The sequence below is a fragment of the Bufo bufo genome, chromosome 2 (assembly GCF_905171765.1).
Source record: "Bufo bufo chromosome 2, aBufBuf1.1, whole genome shotgun sequence".
Classification (NCBI taxonomy): domain Eukaryota; kingdom Metazoa; phylum Chordata; class Amphibia; order Anura; family Bufonidae; genus Bufo; species Bufo bufo.
The window spans coordinates 568243223-568261645 of record NC_053390.1 but is presented as its reverse complement, the minus strand read 5'-3'; the positions used below and the strand labels follow the sequence as shown (position 1 = coordinate 568261645).

Below are 18423 nucleotides of genomic sequence, written 5' to 3'. Positions count from 1 at the left end.
CTAAAGTCTCTTTTGCAAAAAACTAAACAATTTGTAGAACTTTCTTTTTCAGGTCCCTGAATATGTTGTAATGATGAGCAAATCGGCCATTCCCACTACAGATGCACACAATTCATTGATCATATTATCTTTATTGTTGTTCAGGAAATAACTTAACTGCACAGTTAAGGCTAGTTTCACACTAGCATCAGGGGACTCTGGCAGGCTGTTCTGGCGGGTGAACCGAAACAGCCTATAATGGGGGCGGGGGGCGGAGTTCCGGCGGCAGCACGGACTAAAAGTACTGCATGCACGTTCCCTTCAAGTCTCTGCATGAACACTCTGCATTAATTTGCTTCATTAGAGTACCACCATGGTACTGACTCTCAAGGACTCCCACTTCACCACCTCTTATATGGTATAGTCCACACAGTCCAGTCAAGGTCCGGACATTACTATGAGGCTAAACATCTATGGCCTACTGCTTTCAGCCCACAGACCACTGCTGATCACTTTGCTAGCCCAGCATCTACTTCTTGACCCACACTTCTGGCCTTGCTTGGCAAAAGCAGCTGTACTGATTTCCACTCAGAAACTCAATTAAGGTCTGATTAGATGGACCAATAATCAGGGGATGATATATTAGAAATACTCGTTCCTGATAATCTGCCTGTGTAAAAGCTGCTGGCAAGCAATGCTAGCTCAGGTGATCCTTTAATTTTATCAGCATCAAAAATCATTTTTTCTGTGTATCAGATCGTGCTATCTAAACAGCGATTTGCTGCCCAAGAACAATGATTTTCTACGGGTAAATTCAGTCACTGTAGCCGTTGATTGTACACAAACAGCAGTGGTGAATTCTCAATGTAAATGCAACCCTCATCCAGGCTGACAATCCGCCAATTATCTGGAACATTTGGCTCCCTCCATCTTTATATGTGTGGATGTAATGATGATATGTGTAATTGTAATTAAAAGGAGGCTCAAATACCCAAGGCATACAAGATGAGATATGGTTGGGCATGAAGGCATACAGATTTCATATGGTATCCATTTTCCATAGATGTTGCATCTGTACCTATACTTGTCAATCCTGAAAAATCATAGGTTGCCAAAGCTAGGGTCCCAGCTGGTCCCATAAATGCTGGATTGGCAATAAATCTGGCGATTGGGCAAGAAAGTGTTGCACTCTGGCAGAAACATTCCTTGGAAACTCTTGTGGGTGTGGGTGAGAATTATCCTGCTGAAAAATGCCAGATGGAAACCTTGCCATGAGAGGCAACACATGTGGATGCAGGATGTTCTGTACATATCGCTGATCTTTTAGTGTCCCTCGGATCACTATTTGGGGTGATCGACTGTCATATCTGATGGCTCCCCAGATGGGACAGTGTGTCACTCCAGAGCAAATGCAGGATTGAATCACTCACTATGAGGATGCCATACTCTAACCAAACCATCATGAGATCCCAAACAGAACCTGTATTTGTCACTAAAAATGATACAGTTCCAGTCCATTGCAGTCCAGGATTCTTGATCACAACATAACTGCAAACTGAGGTGATGTTGGTATATCAATGGAAGGATACGTAATGAGGAGTGTTGATTGAGCATGCTTGGCCGAACACCAGTTCGGCTTGAGAATCGCGATGCTAGGCACATCGCGGTGTTCGGCCGAACACCGCGTGTGCTCGAGCACGATGCTCGAGTCTCATAGAAACATAGAAACATAGAATGTGTCGGCAGATAAGAACCATTTGGCCCATCTAGTCTGCCCAATATACTGAATACTATGGATAGCCCCCGGCCCTATCTTATATGAAGGATGGCCTTATGCCTATCCCATGCATGCTTAAACCCCTTCACTGTATTTGCAGCTACCACTTCTGCAGGAAGGCTATTCCATGCATCCACTACTCTCTCAGTAAAGTAATACTTCCTTATATTACTTTTAAACCTTTGCCCCTCTAATTTAAAACTGTGTCCTCTTGTGGTAGTTTTTCTTCTTTTAAATATGCTCTCTTCCTTTACCGAGTTGATTCCCTTTATGTATTTAAAAGTTTCTATCATATCCCCTCTGTCTCTTCTTTCTTCCAAGCTATACATATTAAGGTCCTTTAACCTTTCCTGGTAAGTTTTATCCTGCAATCCATGTACTAGTTTAGTAGCTCTTCTCTGAACTCTCTCTAGAGTATCTATATCCTTCTGGAGATATGGCCTCCAGTACTGCGCACAATACTCCAAGTGAGGTCTCACCAGTGTTCTGTACAGCGGCATAAGCACTTCACTCTTTCTACTGCTTATACCTCTCCCTATACATCCAAGCATTCTGCTGGCATTTCGTGCTGCTCTATTACATTGTCTTCCCACCTTTAAGTCTTCTGAAATAATTACTCCTAAATCCCTTTCCTCAGATACTGAGGTCAGGACTGTGTCAAATATTCTATATTCTGCCCTTGGGTTTTTACGCCCCAGGTGCATTATCTTGCACTTATCCACATTAAATTTCAGTTTCCAGAGTTCTGACCATTCTTCTAGTTTTCCTAAATCCTTTTCCATTTGGCGTTTCCCTCCAGGAACATCAACCCTGTTACATATCTTTGTGTCATCAGCAAAAAGACAAACCTTACCAGCGAGGCCTTTTGCAATATCACTTATGATATATCACTTACTCCCCGCACGTGCAGGTAAGTACTGCCACTCACTGTAATGCCGTAGCCATGTTGGTTACTGGCATTACAGTGATTGGCTGGCTGGAACTCGTCATCGGGTGCTATAAAGCACCCGATCATACGTGGTTCGGCTCAGTGTTAGGAAGGGAGAGCTGTGCTGTAGAAGGGACAGATAGTGTAGGGAATGGATTCAATTGATTTTTTATTTTTTTTGTTAGGCAGGGTTGGTGTTAGAGACCCAAAAGTCCTTTTAAGTACTATTGTTGTGTCTGGTAGCAATATATATTTTTAGCGCAACCTGTGCTAAATAGCTTGCAATTGTTTGGTCGCTGCAGACAGCGACATTCTCTGCGCTACATCTCCCGTGTAACGTGTGCACAGCCTAAAACTATCTGTGACATCCAGTGTACTTTTTCTGTAGACCGTGCCTGCTGCGGACAGTTACATTACCTGCGCTACATCTCCTGTATAACGTTTGTGCATCCTAAAAATATCTGTGCCATTCAGTGTACTTTTTCCGTAGACGCTGCGAACAGTAACTAGGGTTGAGTAAAAGTTTGGGTTCGAGTTCGGTGTTCGGCGAGTTAATGGCGCTTTTTGAAAGGCTGCAGGGCAGCCAATCAGCAAGTGTTTGACTCGTGTGCCCTTAAAAGCCATCACAGCCATGCCTACTAATGGCATGGCTGTGATTGGCCAGTGCAGCATGTGACCCAGCCTGTAAATAAGCTGGAGTCACGTAGCGCTGCACGACACTCTGCTCTGTGAGTTAGAGAATAGGAAAGAATATTTAATCAGAAGTGCTTGTTAACTCAGCGATCTACATAGATTTATTTTTGTGGGTGCAGTACACAATCCTTTTACCCTGCCCTTAGCCCAGTGACACAGAAAAATAACTTTTATCCGTCTGTTAGTTAGGTGGGCGTCAGAGGCCTACTAATGGCATGGCTGTGATTGGCCAGTGCAGCATGTGACCCAGCCTGTAAATAAGCTGAAGTCACGTAGCGCTGCACGACACTCTGCTCTGTGAGTTAGAGAATAGGAAAGAATATTTAATCAGAAGTGCTTGTTAACTCAGCGATCTACATAGATTTATTTTTGTGGGTGCAGTACACAATCCTTTTACCCTGCCCTTAGCCCAGTGACACAGAAAAATAACTTTTATCCGTCTGTTAGTTAGGTGGGCGTCAGAGGCCTACTAATGGCATGGCTGTGATTGGCCAGTGCAGCATGTGACCCAGCCTGTAAATAAGCTGAAGTCACGTAGCGCTGCAAGTCACTCTGCTCTTACTAGTGTAGGGAGAGGATGCTGCTGTGAGGGAGAGAATAGGAAAGAATCTGTTATCAGAAGTGCTTGTTAACTTTGCGATCTACAGCGATTATGTTTTGTGGGTGCACCATTTTTTTACCCTGTCCTGAGCCCAGTGACACAGAAAAAGAACTTTTATCCGTCTGTTAGTTAGGTGGGCATCGGCGGCCATTTTGTGCAAAATCGGTGCACCAGCACAGCATATGTGCATTTGTGACAGTCAAATACAAGGTTGAAATACTGCAGTTATATTCAGGGTTTAAAAAAAACACCCATTTTTTGCGAGATAATACATTTTGGGTCCTTTGCTGAATTTGTGACAGTCAAATACAAACTTTAAATACTGCAGTTATATTCTGGGTTTAAAAAAACACCCATTTTTAGCAAGACCCTACATCTGAGGTCTTTGCTGAATTTGTCACAGTGAAATACAAGCTTTAAATACTGCAATTATATTCAGGGTTTAAAAAAAACACAAATTTTTTGCAAGACCCTACATCTGGGGCCTTTGCTGAATTTGTCACAGTCAAATACAAGCGTTTAGATACTGCTGTTATATTCTGGTATTAAAAAAACACCCATTTTTGGCAAGATAATACATTTGCGGCCTTTGCTGCATTTCTGACAGTCCAATGCAAGCATTAGATACTGCTGTTAAATTCTGATAAAAAAAAAAAAAAAAAATTTTGGCCAAGATAATGAATTTGCCACCTTTACTGCATTTCTGACTGTCCAATACAATCGTTAGATACTGCTGTTATATTCTGGTATTAAAAAAACACCCATTTTTGGCAAGATAATACATTTGCGGCCTTTGCTGCATTTCTGACAGTCCAATACAAGCATTAGATACTGCTGTTATATTCTGAAAAAAAAATATATAATAATTTTGGGCAAGATAATGAATTTGCCACCTTTACTGCATTTCTGACTGTCCAATACAATCGTTAGATACTGCTGTTATATTCTGGTATTAAAAAAACACCCATTTTGGGCAAGATAATAAATTTGCGGCCTTTGCTGCATTTCTGACAGTCCAATACAAGCGTTAGATACTGCTGTTATATTCCGGTATTAAAAAAACACCCATTTTGGGTAAGACCCTATATCTGGGGCCTTTGCTGCATTTGTCACAGTCAAATACAAGAGTAAGATACCGCTGTTATATTCTGGCATTAAAAAAACACCCATTTTGGGCAAGATAATAAATTTGCGGCCTTTGCTGCATTTCTGCCAGTCCAATGCAAGAGTTAGATACTGCTGTTATATTCTGGTTTTAAAAAAAACACCCATTTTTTTCCAGACCCTACATCTGGGGCCTTTGCTGCATTTGTCATAGTGAAATACAAGCTTTAAATATTGCAATTATATTGTGGGTTTAAAAAAAAAACACAAATTTTTTGCAAGACCCTAGATCTGGGGCCTTTCCTGCATTTGTCACAGTGAAATACAAGCTTTACATACTGCAACTATATTCTGAGTTTAAAAAAACACAATTTTTTTGCAAGATAATACATTTTGGGTCCTTTGCTGAATTTGTGTCACTCAAATACAAACTTTAAATACTGCAATTATATTCAAAGTTTTAAAAAAAACACCCATTTTTTGCAAGATAAAACATTTGGGGCCTTTGCTGCATTTGTCACAGTCAAATACAAGCGTTAGATACTGCTGTTATATTCTGTTATAAAAAACACACCCATTTTGGGCAAGATAATACATTTGCGGCCTTTGCTGCATTTCTGACAGTCCAATACAAGCATTAGATACTGCTGTTATATTCTGGTTTAAAAAAAAACCTAATTTTGGGCAAGATAATAAATTTGCCACCTTTGCTGCATTTCTGACTGTCCAATACAATCGTTAGATTCTGCTGTTATATTCTGGTATTAAAAAAACACCCATTTTGGGCAAGATAATAAATTTGCGGCCTTTGCTGCATTTCTGCCAGTCCAATACAAGTGTTAGATACTGCTGTTATATTCTGGTATTAAAAAAACACCCATTTTGGGCAAGACCCTACATTTGGGGCCTTTGCTGCATTTTTCATAGTAAAATACAAGCTTTGTATAATGTAATTATTTTGTGGGTTTAAAAAAAAACACCAATTTTTTGCAAGACCCTAGATCTGGGGCCTTTCCTGCATTTGTCACAGTGAAATACAAGCTTTACATACTGCAATTATATTCTGGGTTTAAAAAAAACACACATTTTTTGCAAGATAATACATTTTGGGTCCTTTGCTGAATTTGTGACAGTCAAATACAAACTTTAAATACAGCAATTATATTCTGGGTTTAAAAAAACACCAATTTTTTGCAAGACTCTACATCTGGGGCCTTTGTTGCATTCGTCACAGTCAAATACAAGCGTTAGATACTGCTGTTATATTCTGGTATTAAAAAAAACAACCCATTTTAGGCAAGATAATACATTTGCGGCTTTTGCTGCATTTCTGACAGTCCAATACAAGCATTAGATACTGCTGTTATATTCTGATAAAAAAAACTAATTTTGGGCAAGATAATAAATTTGCCACCTTTACTGCATTTCTGACTGTCCAATACAATCGTTAGATACTGCTGTTATATTCTGGTATTAAAAAAACACCCATTTTTGGCAAGATAATAAATTTGCGGCCTTTGCTGCATTTCTGACAGTCCAATACAAGCGTTTGAAACTGCTGTTATATTCTGATATTAAAAAAACACCGATTTTGGGCAATAACCTATATCTGGGGCCTTTGCTGCATTTGTCACAGTCAAATACAAGAGTTAGATATTGCTGTTATATTCTGGTTTTTAAAAAAAAACACACATTTTGGGCAAGACACTACATTTGGTGCCTTTGCTGCATTTGACACAGTCAAATACAACCAGTCAATACCGAAGTTACATTGTTGGTTGACAAATTAAAAATTTTTGTGACCGTGAAGTAATTGTATAAAATTTGCTCGTTATGACACCGGCACTGCCTTACTCTCAGTGTACTTAATTGTTGACTATTGGCGGTTGCATTGACATAAACCATCTGTTATTTTGGTGGGTGAACGCAAAGAATGAGGAGAGCATCAAATAAGGGACGTGGCCCCGGTCGTCATGCTGCTGGTGGAGCTCCTGTTGCAGGGAGAGGATGTTGGTCGATCTGTGCCAGCTACACGCACAAGTGAAACACCTTCCTCAGGTGCGAGTAGGCGACAGAACCTGCAGCGGTATTTGGTAGGGCTGAATGCGTCTCTACGAATGGTGAGGCCAGAACAAGTACAGGGGATAGTAGATTGGGTGGCTGACAGTTCCTCCAGTTCCTTCACATTGTCTCCCACCCAGTCTCCTGCTGAAAGATCAGAGTTGAATAAATATAGAAAGGTCTCGTCTGCACTGGATTTGTGCGGCGAGCCGATGGACATAAGGCGCAAATCACAACCCAAGCTTGGATACGAGATTTTTTTATTTTGAAAAGACGACGCGTTTCAGGGTACTCAGGACTAGGGATGAGCGAACCCGAACTGTATAGTTCGGGTTCGTACCGAATTTTGGGGTGTCCATGACACGGACCCGAACCCGAACATTTTCGTAAAAGTCCGGGTTCGGGTTCGGTGTTCGGCGCTTTCTTGGCGCTTTTTGAAAGGCTGCAAAGCAGCCAATCAACAAGCGTCATACTACTTGGCCCAAGAGGCCATCACAGCCATGCCTACTATTGGCATGGCTGTGATTGGCCAGTGCACCATGTGACCCAGCCTCTATTTAAGCTGGAGTCACGTAGCGCCGCACGTCACTCTGCTATGATCAGTATAGGGAGAGGTTGCAGCTGCGACGTTAGGACGAGATTAGGCAGATTAACTCCTCCAAAAGACTTCATTCTGTGATCGATCTGCAGCTGTGGATCATTGAAGTGCTATTATTGACTTGCTCACTTTTTTGAGGCTGCCCAGAGCGTTTTTAGATCAATTTTTTTCTGGGGTGATCGGCAGCCATTTTGTGACTTGTGGTCCGCCAGCACGAGCTATCACCAAGTGTATTTAACCATCGATAGTGTGGTTATTTTGTGCTATATCCTACATCAGCTGCAGGCTGAGCCTGTGTCACCGAAGTGCATTTAACCATCAACAGTCTGGTTATTTTTTGGCCATATACTACATCAGCTGCAGGCTGAGCCTGTTTCACCCAAGTGCATTTAACCATCAACAGTCTGATTATTTTTTGGCCATATACTACATCAGCTGCAGGCTGAGCCTGTGTCACCGAAGTGCATTTAACCATCAACAGTCTGGTTATTTTTTGGCCATATATTACATCAGGGGCAAATTGAGCCTGTCACCCAGCGCCTAAAAAATAGACCTGACATTTCTATTCAACCAAATCTGCACAGTTTTAGCTGGTCAAGTTATTTGTAGTGACCGTCAAAGCAGACTTTTTGTTCTGGGTTGAAAAAGCATTCCCAAATTTGCCATTCTGAAAATAACTAGTTTGTGGTATTTCAGGCCAACTTGAAATCTATCCCAAAAAGAAAATCTTACATTGAAGTTATTGATAGTATCATTCAGAAAAACCTAAGACACACGCTAGCGTGCTGATAGAAGTGTCATTCTGTGATTAAACCTATAACTGTCACACAGCGCAAAAAAAAACAGGTCTCACATCTCTATTCAACCAAATCTGCACAGTTTTAGCTGGTCAAGTTATTTGTAGTGACCGTCAAAGCAGACTTTTTGTTCTGGGTTGAAAAAGCATTCCCAAATTTGCCATTCTGAAAATAACTAGTTTGTGGTATTTGAGGCCTACTTGAAATCTATCCCAAAAAGAAAATCTTACATTGAAGTTATTGATAGTATCATTCAGAAAAACCTAAGACACACGCTAGCGTGCTGATAGAAGTGTCATTCTGTGATTAAACCTATAACTGTCACACAGCGCAAAAAAAAACAGGTCTCACATCTTTATTCAACCAAATCTGCACAGTTTTAGCTGGTCAAGTTATTTGTAGTGACCGTCAAAGCAGACTTTTTGTTCTGGGTTGAAAAAGCATTCCCAAATTTGCCATTCTGAAAATAACTAGTTTGTGGTATTTCAGGCCTACTTGAAATCTATCCCAAAAAGAAAATCTTACATTGAAGTTATTGATAGTATCATTCAGAAAAACCTAAGACACACGCTAGCGTGCTGATAGAATTGTCATTCTGTGATTAAACCTATAACTGTCACACAGCGCAAAAAAAAACAGGTCTCACATCTCTATTCAACCAAATCTGCACAGTTTTAGCTGGTCAAGTTATTTGTAGTGACCGTCAAAGCAGACTTTTTGTTCTGGGTTGAAAAAGCATTCCCAAATTTGCCATTCTGAAAATAACTAGTTTGTGGTATTTCAGGCCTACTTGAAATCTATCCCAAAAAGAAAATCTTACATTGAAGTTATTGATAGTATCATTCAGAAAAACCTAAGACACACGCTAGCGTGCTGATAGAAGTGTCATTCTGTGATTAAACCTATAACTGTCACACAGCTCAAAAAAAAACAGGTCTCACATCTCTATTCAACCAAATCTGCACAGTTTTAGCTGGTCAAGTTATTTGTAGTGACCGTCAAAGCAGACTTTTTGTTCTGGGTTGAAAAAGCATTCCCAAATTTGCCATTCTGAAAATAACTAGTTTGTGGTATTTCAGGCCTACTTGAAATCTATCCCAAAAAGAAAATCTTACATTGAAGTTATTGATAGTATCATTCAGAAAAACCTAAGACACACGCTAGCGTGCTGATAGAAGTGTCATTCTGTGATTAAACCTATAACTGTCACACAGCGCAAAAAAAAAAACAGGTCTCACATCTCTATTCAACCAAATCTGCACAGTTTTAGCTGGTCAAGTTATTTGTAGTGACCGTAAAAGCAGACTTTTTGTTCTGGGTTGAAAAAGCATTCCCAAATTTGCCATTCTCAAAATTGTGGTGAACGGGAACAATGAGGAAAACATCTAATAAGGGACGCGGACGTGGACATGGTCGTGGTGGTCTTAGTGGACCCTCTGGTGCTGGGAGAGGACGTGACCGTTCTGCCACAGCCACACGTCCTAGTGAACCAACTACCTCAGGTCCCAGTAGCCAGCAGAATTTACAGCGATATTTGGTGGGGCCCAATGCCGTTCTAAGGATGGTAAGGCCTGAGCAGGTACAGGCATTAGTCAATTGGGTGTCCGACAGTGGATCCAGCACGTTCACATTATCTCCCACCCAGTCTTCTGCAGAAAGCGCACAGATGGCACATGAAAACCAAGCCCATCGGTCTGTCACATCACCCCCATGCATATCAGGGAAACTGTCTGAGCCTCAAGTTATGCAGCAGTCTCTTATGCTGTTTGAAGACTCTGCTGCAAGGGTTTCCCAAGGGCATCCACCTAGCCCTTCCCCAGGGGTGGAAGAGATAGAATGCACTAACTCACAACCACTTATTTTTCCTGATGATGAGGACATGGGAATACCACCTCAGCACGTCTCTGATGATGACGAAACACAGGTGCCAACTGCTGCGTCTTTCTGCAGTGTGCAGACTGAACAGGAGGTCAGGGATCAAGACTGGGTGGAAGACGATGCAGGGGACGATGAGGTCCTAGACCCCACATGGAATGAAGGTCGTGCCACTGACTTTCACAGTTCGGAGGAAGAGGCAGTGGTGAGACCGAGCCAACAGCGTAGCAAAAGAGGGAGCAGTGGGAAAAATCAGAACACCCGCCGCCAAGAGACTCCGCCTGCTACTGACCGCCGCCATCTGGGACCGAGCACCCCAAAGGCAGCTTCAAGGAGTTCCCTGGCATGGCACTTCTTCAAACAATGTGCTGACGACAAGACCCGAGTGGTTTGCACGCTGTGCCATCAGAGCCTGAAGCGAGGCATTAACGTTCTGAACCTTAGCACAACCTGCATGACCAGGCACCTGCATGCAAAGCATGAACTGCAGTGGAGTAAACACCTTAAAAACAAGGAAGTCACTCAGGCTCCCCCTGCTGCCTCTTCTGCTGCTGCCGCCTCGGCCTCTTCTGCTGCTGCCGCTGCCTCGGCCTCTTTTGCTGCTGCTGCCGCCGCCTCGGCCTCTTCCTCTGCCTCTGGAGGAACGTTGGCACCTGCCGCCCAGCAAACATGGGATGTACCACCAACACCACCACCTGCATCACCAAGCATCCCAACCATGTCACACGGCAGCGTTCATCTCTCCATCTCACAAACATTTGAGAGAAAGCGTAAATTCCCACCTAGCCACCCTCGATCCCTGGCCCTGAATGCCAGCATTTCTAAACTACTGGCCTATGAAATGCTGTCATTTAGGCTGGTGGACACACAGCTTCAAACAGCTCATGTCGCTTGCTGTCCCACAGTATGTTGTTTCCAGCCGCCACTACTTCTCCAAGAGAGCCGTGCCTTCCCTGCACAAACAAGTGTCCGATAAAATCAAGTGTGCACAGCGCAACGCCATCTGTGGCAAGGTCCACCTAACCACAGATACGTGGACCAGTAAGCACGGCCAGGGACGCTATATCTCCCTAACTGCACACTGGGTAAATGTAGTGGCGGCTGGGCCCCAGGTGGAGAGCTGTTTGGCGCACGTCCTTCCGCCGCCAAGGATCGCAGGGCAACATTCTTTGCCTCCTGTCTCCTCCTCCTACTCAGCTTCCTCCTCCTCTTCTTCCACCTGCTCATCCAGTCAGCCACACACCTTCACCACCAACTTCAGCACAGCCCGGGGTAAACGTCAGCAGGCCATTCTGAAACTCATATGTTTGGGGGACAGGCCCCACACCGCACAGGAGTTGTGGCGGGGTATAGAACAACAGACCGACGAGTGGTTGCTGCCGGTGAGCCTCAAGCCCGGCCTGGTGTTGTGCGATAATGGGCGAAATCTAGTTGCAGCTCTGGGACTAGCCGGTTTGACGCACATCCCTTGCCTGGCGCATGTGCTGAATTTGGTGGTGCGGAAGTTCATTCGCAACTACCCCGACATGTCAGAGCTGCTGCATAAAGTGTGGGCCGTCTGTTCGCGCTTCCGGCGTTCACACCCTGCCGCTGCTCGCCTGTCTGCGCTACAGCGTAACTTCGGCCTTCCCGCTCACCGCCTCATATGCGACGTACCCACCAGGTGGAACTCCACCTTGCATATGCTGGACAGACTGTGCGAGCAGCAGCAGGCCATAGTGGAGTTTCAGCTGCAGCACGCACGGGTCAGTCGCACTGTGGATCAGACACACTTCACCACCAATGACTGGGCCTCCATGCGAGACCTGTGTGCCCTGTTGCACTGTTTCGAGTACTCCACCAACATGGCCAGTGGCGATGACGCCGTTATCAGCGTTACAATACCACTTCTATGTCTCCTTGAGAAAACACTTAGGGCGATGATGGAAGAGGAGGTGGCCCAGGAGAAGGAGGGGTCATTTTTAGCACTTTCAGGCCAGTCTCTTCGAAGTGACTCAGAGGGAGGTTTTTTGCAACACCAGAGGCCAGGTACAAATGTGGCCAGACAGGGCCCACTACTGGAGGACGAGGAGGACGAGGATGAGGAGGAGGTGGAGGAGGATGAGGATGAAGCATGTTCACAGCGGGTTGGCACCCAAAGCAGCTCGGGCCCATCACTGGTGCGTGGCTGGGGGGAAACACAGGACGATGACGATACGCCTCCCACAGAGGACAGCTTGTCCTTACCTCTGGGCAGCCTGGCACACATGAGCGACTACATGCTGCAGTGCCTGCGCAACGACAGCAGAGTTGCCCACATTTTAACGTGTGTGGACTACTGGGTTGCCACCCTGCTGGATCCCCGGTACAAAGACAATGTGCCCACCTTACTTCCTACACTGGAGCGTGATAGGAAGATGCGCGAGTACAAGCGCACGTTGGTAGACGCGCTACTGAGAGCATTCCCAAATGTCACAGGGGAACCAGTGGAAGCCCAAGGCGAAGGCAGAGGAGGAGCAAGAGGTCGCCAACGCAGCTGTGTCACGGCCAGCTCCTCTGAGGGCAGGGTTAGCATGGCAGAGATGTGGAAAAGTTTTGTCACCACGCCACAGCTAACTGCACCACCACCTGATACGGAACGTGTTAGCAGGAGGCAACATTTCACTAACATGGTGGAACAGTACCTGTGCACACCCCTCCACGTACTGACTGATGGTTCGGCCCCATTCAACTTCTGGGTCTCCAAATTGTCCACGTGGCCAGAGCTAGCCTTTTATGCCTTGGAGGTGCTGGCCTGCCCGGCGGCCAGAGTTTTGTCTGAACGTGTATTCAGCACGGCAGGGGGCGTCATTACACACAAACGCAGCCGCCTGTCTACAGCCAATGTGGACAAGCTGACGTTCATAAAAATGAACCAGGCATGGATCCCACAGGACCTGTCCATCCCTTGTGCAGATTAGATATTAACTACCTCCCCTTAACAATATATTATTCTACTCCAGGGCACTTCCTCATTCAATACTATTTTTAATTTCATTTTACCATTATATTGCGGGGCAACCCAAAGTTGAATGAACCTCTCCTCTGTCTGGGTGCCGGGGCCTAAATGTGTGACAGTGGCCTGTTCCAGTGGTGGGTGACGTGAAGCCTGATTCTCTGCTATGACATGAAGACTTATTCTGTGCTGACATGAAACCAGATTCTCTGTTACGCGACCTCTCTTCTCTGCCTGGGTGCCTGGGCCTAAATATGTGACAGTGGCCTGTTCCAGTGGTGGGTGACGTGAAGCCTGATTCTCTGCTATGACATGAAGACAGATTCTGTGCTGACATAAGGCCAGATTCTCTGTTACGCGACTTCTCTCCTCTGCCTGGGTGCCTGGGCCTAAATGTGTGACAGTGGCCTGTTCCAGTAGTGGTTGACGTGAAGCCTGATTCTCTGCTATGACATGAAGACTTATTCTGTGCTGACATGAAGCCAGATTCTCTGTTACGCGACCTCTCTCCTCTGCCTGGGTGCCTGGGCCTAAATATGTGACAGTGGCCTGTTCCAGTGGTGGGTGACGTGAAGCCTGATTCTCTGCTATGACATGAAGACAGATTCTGCGCTGACATAAGGCCAGATTCTCTGTTACGGGACCGCTCTCCTCTGTCTGGGTGCCGGGGCCTAAATGTGTGACAGTGGCCGGTTCCAGTGGTGGGTGACGTGAAGCCTGATTCTCTGCTATGACATGAAGACAGATTCTGTGCTGACATAAGGCCAGATTCTCTGTTACGCGACCTCTCTCCTCTGCCTGGGTGCCTGGGCCTAAATGTGTGACAGTGGCCTGTTCCAGTGGTGGGTGACGTGAAGCCTGATTCTCTGCTATGACATGAAGACAGATTCTGCTCTGACAAAAGGCCAGATTCTCTGTTACGGGACCGCTCTCCTCTGTCTGGGTGCTGGGGCCTAAATGTGTGACAGTGGCCTGTTCCAGTGGTGGGTGACGTGAAGCCTGATTCTCTGCTATGACATGAAGACAGATTCTGCGCTGACATAAGGCCAGATTCTCTGTTACGGGACCGCTCTCCTCTGTCTGGGTGCTGGGGCCTAAATGTGTGACAGTGGCCTGTTCCAGTGGTGGGTGACGTGAAGCCTGATTCTCTGCTATGACATGAAGACAGATTCTGTGCTGACATAAGGCCAGATTCTCTGTTACGGGACCGCTCTCCTCTGTCTGGGTGCCGGGGCCTAAATGTGTGACAGTGGCCTGTTCCAGTGGTGGGTGACGTGAAGCCTGATTCTCTGCTATGACATGAAGACAGATTCTGTGCTGACATAAGGCCAGATTCTCTGTTACGCGACCTCTCTCCTCTGCCTGGGTGCCTGGGCCTAAATATTTGACAGTGGCCTGTTCCAGTGGTGATTGACGTGAAGCCTGATTCTCTGCTATGACATGAAGACAGATTCTGCGCTGACATAAGGCCAGATTCTCTGTAACGGGACCGCTCTCCTCTGTCTGGGTGCCGGGGCCTAAATGTGTGACAGTGGCCTGTTCCAGTGGTGGGTGACAAGAAGCCTGATTCTCTGCTATGACATGAAGACAGATTCTGTGCTGACATAAGGCCAGATTCTCTGTTACGGGACCGCTCTCCTCTGTCTGGGTGCCGGGGCCTAAATGTGTGACAGTGGCCTGTTCCAGTGGTGGGTGACGTGAAGCCTGATTCTCTGCTATGACATGAAGACTGATTCTGTGCTGACATGAAGCCAGATTCTCTGCTATGGCATGAAGAGACTGATTCTGTGCTGACATGAAGCCAGATTCTTTGCTATGGCTTGAAGAGACTGATTCTCTGCTGACGTGAAGCCAGATTCTCTGCTATGGGACCTCTGTCCAATTGATATTGGTTCATTTTTATTTTTTATTTTTTATTTTAATTAATTTCCCTATCCACATTTGTTTGCATGGGATTTACCTACATGTTGCTGCCTTTTGCAGCCCTCTAGCTCTTTCCTGGGCTGTTTTACAGCCTTTTTAGTGCCCAAAAGTTCGGGTCCCCATTGACTTCAATGGGGTTCGGGTTCGGGACGAAGTTCGGTTCGGGTTCGGATCCCGAACCCGAACATTTCCGGGAAGTTCGGCCGAACTTCTCGAACCCGAACATCCAGGTGTTCGCTCTACTCTAATTATAATACAAAATTAAAAAATTTAAAAAAACAATAAACACCTGTGCTGTATCTTCACATTTGCGTCATTACATCAAGCAAAAGGTCCACCTAACTGGAACAAATGAAACTACACAGACATTGTATACCAGTCCTAGCTGGTCCAATTCACTACGTTCTATTCCCCCCCCATACATCAGAATCACTGCTGTTAAGCTTGTTCTGCTCTTAAGGCCTCAGACAACCTATGGGCTGAGTAAGCAGTACTCGGAGAAGCGCACCATATCCCCCATACCTTTTGAAATTTAGGCATGCAACCCCTATTTTTGAAGACTATGTTCTCATATGGTATTATAGAGTTGACTAGTTGTTTCCATTGTGCTAAGGTGGGTGGTCTGTCACCCATCCACCTCATGGCGATCGCCTTCTGCACCAGGAACAATACTTCCCTCAGGAATATCCTAACATGATGTGAGTAAATAGTCTCATCCAATATTCCAAAGAGACAAATCTTCGGGTGCAATGTTACTGCACAACCTAAGAGATCAGTGAGTAGCTTGACTACCCCTTCCCAGAATGCACGTACATAGGGGCATTCCCAGATAAGATGCCAAAAGTCAGCATCTACTGACGCACATCTGTGACACTCAGAGTGGGTAAGTCTACCCATCCTATTTAGCCTTAGCGGGGTCAGGTAGCTCTGATGTATTATGCAAACTTAGATAAACTTATTGTTTATGGCAAGTGACACTAGTGTGGGGGATTCTAGAATATCTTCCTCATCTTCATTAGTTAAGTCTGGGATTTTAGCCTTCCATCTACTTAATGCTTGAATTGGGGCACCTTTTAGCTTAACATCTAGGAGGTGGGTATACAATGCTGAGATAAAACCACGTGGTCCTTGGGAGCGAATAACTCCAATCATTGGAAAGGTGGACAGTAAGATTGGGGTATCCCTCTAGTGGGTTTGCAGGGTGTGTCTCAACAGCAGGAATCTATAGAACGCCTGTCTGGGTAATTCATGTCTACGGCTCATGGATTCATAATCGTTGAATACATTATTACTGTATAAATTGCCCAGTGTGACAACCCCACGTTCCTTCCAGAACGTCCCTTCTCGCATCGTCAGTAGATCAGGAAACATGGGGTTATCCCAAATCGGGGTTTCCAACAAATCCAGCTCTATACTATATAGTCTCTTACTAGCTTTCCAAACCTGGACAGCCACCCTATGAATTGGTAGTAGCTTACGTGAGAATAGACTAGGTTGTTCTAGCACAGGCCATAAATTGGCAATACCCAGGTAATCGGATAGCTGTTTCTCCTGCCTACAGAGACCGCCTCCCGGTGACAACCAAGCTCTGATGTTCCTCAGCTGTCTAGCTAAATAATATAGATACACATCGGGCAAGGACATGCCCCCTTCCTTTTTAAAACGGGATAGGTTAGTTATCGAGAGCTTCAGTCTATTTGCGCCCCAGATAAAGGGTGACATCAGTGAGGTGAGGCTCTGAAAGAACTTTTTCGGAACTGCATATGGTGCATGCTGTAGAATATATAAGCATTTTGGCAGGACAATCAATTTTATCAGATTGATCCTCCCTGGTACAGACAGAGGCAGGTTCTGCCATATCCTGAATTTCTCCTTACAATCTGTTAGGAGAGGCTGGATGTTCAGTATATGGAAGGACGTGACATTTTTGGTGATATGTACACCTAAATGCTTATAACTATACACAATGGGCAGCTCTCCTGAGTCAAACGTGTCCTTCAGTTGGTATAAAGGGCATAGAGTCGATTTGGACCAGTTTATCCACAATCCCGAGAACCGGCTAAATAATTCAATTGTGGCGATTGCCCTAGGGAGTGTAGATTCTGTTTGTGACATAAAAAGCACCATATCATCGGCATATAACCCCACCCTATCCTCCTGTTCTCCTATTTTGGTGCCGTGATATTGTGGGTCCACCCTAATATGCATGGCCAGTGGCTCTATGACTAAGGCAAATAGTAATGGTGATAGGGGGCAACCCTGTCTAGTTCCCCTCCTCAGGCAAAAGCTGTCTGCTTTGGGAATTTTATATAATAATTCCACCCAACGTCTGAATTTGGGGCCAAAACCAAATTTCCTGAGGACCTGGAATAAATATGGCCATTTAACCAAGTCGAATGCCTTTGCTGTGTCTAATGACGCCAGAGCCCATTTCTCCTGTTTCTGAAGACCAATCTGGGTCACCACCTGTACCCTTCTGATATTGTCAGTGGTGGACCTGCCAGGCATAAATCCAGATTGATCTGGATGCACTAAGGTGGTAGCTACTCTACCGAGATGCACGGCCAACATCTTTGCTATAACCTTATAGTCTATGTTTAATAAGGATATCGGACGATATGACCCGCATTCGTCCGGTTCCTTGCCAGGTTTCAAAAGCACTACTATGGTTGCATCATACATTGATGGCAGGAAGCATCCATTTCGGAAAGCATCATTGTACATTTTAAGCAGAAGTGGAATAATGTGGGCAGAGTATTTAACATAAACTTCTAAAGGCAGTCCATCGGGACCAGAGGCCTTACCCCTCGCTAGTTGTGAAATAGACTCCTGTATTTCCAAGGCAGTTATGGAAGCTTCTAGGCTGTCCACTGCCTCTTGCGACAAAGTAGGGAAGTCTAGATCCTCAAAATAGTGCATGACATCATCTATCTCGTAATTCACCCTGGATTCATAAAGGTCTCTACAGTATAGTATTCTTGGAACCTACCTGCTATAGCCTCTGGATCTGAAAGTATCTGTCCATCTAATGCTTTAATGCGTAGTATAGCGGGAGATGCCTGGCTCTGCCTAACGATGTGAGCTAGCAGTTTACTGGACTGATTGCCCAACTC

The 18423-nt window shown here is 45.0% G+C and overlaps 1 long non-coding RNA gene across 1 annotated transcript; it reads right to left on the bottom strand.

The window, feature by feature from the left end:
• Positions 1 to 4526: 4526 nt before the first annotated feature.
• On the bottom strand, positions 4527 to 4819 carry LOC120991689. The gene is made up of 2 exons (XR_005776763.1): positions 4669 to 4819; positions 4527 to 4565 (listed from the first exon to the last, which is right to left on the bottom strand). It is a non-coding gene; the product is annotated as an uncharacterized LOC120991689 (long non-coding RNA).
• Between the last annotated feature and the right edge of the window lie 13604 nt (positions 4820 to 18423).